This window comes from Euprymna scolopes, chromosome 5 (genome assembly GCF_053919585.1).
Source record: "Euprymna scolopes isolate OS-2025 chromosome 5, ASM5391958v1, whole genome shotgun sequence".
Lineage (NCBI taxonomy): Eukaryota > Metazoa > Mollusca > Cephalopoda > Sepiida > Sepiolidae > Euprymna > Euprymna scolopes.
This window is the reverse complement of record NC_136486.1, coordinates 155,811,578-155,814,662: the sequence shown is the minus strand read 5'-3', so window position 1 is coordinate 155,814,662 and position 3,085 is coordinate 155,811,578.

Genomic DNA, 3,085 nt, shown 5'->3' with positions numbered 1-3,085 from the left:
AAAATACATCATATATTTTATTTAATATTTTTATTACTCTCCGTTGTTATTTCTTTCCTTCTATAATTAAAAAAACAGTTCCTAAATGGTTATTTCTCCAGAGCCTCTGAGTGGCATTTTGAATGTATACAACATTACTCGTTATTGTTTTATTAGTGCTATATTTCTTTTAAAAAATATCCTTATTTAAGTAAAAGTTACCTCGGTATTTTATCAAATTCACTTAGGATTGGTCTTGTTTAAAACTTGCCGCACTTGTTTTATCGTTTGCAATGTATGTTACGAGATTTCAAAGATGAGTGCAATTTATGTTTTATGAGAATCCACACTTTATCAGAGTAGACGTAAATAATTTTGTCATGAAACACCTGAAATATATTAAACAGAAATCCACCTCACGTAGAAAAATATCTGTAAGTCAATTTCATATGAATTAAAAACTTTGTAAAAATATATTTTTTATTCAGCAAGTCATGGAGAAAGATAAAGTTTGGTTGAGAAACCGTAATGCATTATATTAGATGTAACGTCCTGCTTTAATGTATATTTGATTTCATTTAATCGTAAAGTGTCTCATGAATAAGAAGTAAATGATTTCCGATTAGCCTTTCATTTAAAAAATTAATAAAACATGAACTTTTTAAACAAATCAAAATCAATAATTCTTATGCAATATTAACTTAATGATGTAAAACTGTTTATTCGCAGATCTTATTTTCCAATATTTTATTTGACATAATCCACCATTTTATTCAGGTGTATCTTTTTTTTTACATGACAGTCACAGCCTATCAAGGACTGGAACCCACTCAAGGATAATAGTTCATGTGTGTACAGTAATGAATAGGATAATACCTTAGTAATCGTTAGTAATGGAGATTTGATAAAGTGTCTTACTTAAGGGGCCGGTTTATCAGGATTTTTTTTATATTGGACTTGGAGACATCCAAAGTGTAGTCAGGTTGGAAATAGGCAAACGGAAGAGGGTTCCACAGGCGTGCACTTCTTATAAAGAACTTTTGTTTATGGAAGCTACGTTTTGATTTAGGCACAGATAAAGAGTGGGGGAAATTATTGACAGTGGTATCAGCTAGATGGGTGGTTGTCGTGAAAGATTGGCGAGGGAGAACAAGAGATTGGAGTCCATACGGCAATTGCCATGGAAATAACGATAAAATAAAGAGAAACTCGTAACGTCTCTTCCGTGTGGAGAGGTTGCAGGGAAGAGAAAAGGCACCACCCACTAAGCCACCATCTCTGTGTATCGTGAATAATTCTTGCATCTTTCTGTGAAATCCGACATCCTGCAAAAAAATTCGAAGTATCATTTATTAAATTCACTGGGGTAGCGTGCTCTAGTAGTGCCAACAATTACTAGAGTGGTGTTTTAACTGATTCGTAATTGCATTTTTGTCGCCTACACTGAGGAGTCACTAACCAACCTTCAGAAAAAGTCCGCATGTGAACTCAATTTTTCCATGAATTGCACCACGGCTCTTGGGTTCGAAATAATTTTCAGATTCCCGAAATATGCAGAAAGATTCCCAGATTAAACAACATATAGCTGCAAAAAATTCGGCCAAAACAATCTCAAGAAGACACACCCAATTATAACAGTGATGCGAATCATTCAAAAAATACGGAAAATAATATTAGCATAATACTCATCCCACAGATAATCTGAGACCAAACTAAAAATAATTCACGGACAGAATTCCGATTATTTTAAAAGCTAAATTATATATAAATATTCACTCCATTGTTTAGAAATGATCAAACGTGAGGGTATGAATGAAAATGCTGTTTGTGATTTACATTTCCCTAACGTCTCGTTGAAAATTAAGTCAAGAACACCACCTACACTATTTGAAAAAATCACTTGGTAACAGTACAGAATAATAAACAATCGATTAATTTATATAGAAAAAAATGCAATTTGCAAGGTGAAGGCTGGCCGACAGAATTATGAATATGTATGCTAAACCTAATAGCTATGGTTGCATGTTTTTTTTTTTAGCGTTGCAGCAAAAATGTATTCATAGCTGATACTTAACGTCAAAGAAAACGGTGAATCGCCAGCTTAACATCTTGGTGTCTATTCTCAGTCGCTGTGAAGAAATCATATTTTTTTTTAACTTTTACAATCATTACTATATATTGGATCTTAATATAGTAAATACGAAATCTACATTAATATCATATTTAAGCATATTTTACGACCGGTCAAGACAGACAGCCTGCTAGTTAATTGATAGTAACACTCTTGAGCTTAATATATCTTGTATTTTGGTTACGGTAAATGTACATTTTAAAAGCCGTTATGAGCTTCTTTTTATTAAAAAAAGGACAAAGTTTATGTAAAAACAAAATGAAAAACAAAGATCGATTGCGAATTAATAAAGCTTTCGACCAAGAGTATGTGTTCATTAATGGGAAACTGCATAAAATTTAAAATCATGTGTTTGTTTTTTATTTTTTTAAAATTATTATTTAATATGTATAAAACTCAAATGGTCCATGTAATTGAATGCATTTCTTTATTAAGCTCCAGTCTAAACACAGTTTCTGTAAGGCTTGCGCTATTTATGTCCACCTCAAGTCGACTCTTACAACAAGATGCCGCAAACAATAAAAAAATAAGCGTTTGCCTCACGTTACGCAAACGAATTTATGGAGCGAAATTAATTTCAGTTTACGTGAATCGTTCGCATTCAATTATTATTCAATGAAAATATCGCATCCTCTCAATATAAGTGGATATATATATATATATATATATATATATATATATATATATATATATATATATATATATATTATTCCTTAATTGGAATTCATTTTTGAGATGAGCATTATATGTTAATTTTTATTTTTATTTCGGACTATTACTCTCATCTTTATTAGTTGTTGTTTTTGGATCTTTTTATAGGTTCACACCGTTTCGGCCAACTTCCTCTGACCTTCGTCAGGTGGTAACCGCGATGGATAAGAACTTCGAATCTCCTAACTAATAGTCCGAAATAAAAATAAAAATTAACATATAATGATCATCTCAAAAAATGAATTCCAATTAAGGAATAATATA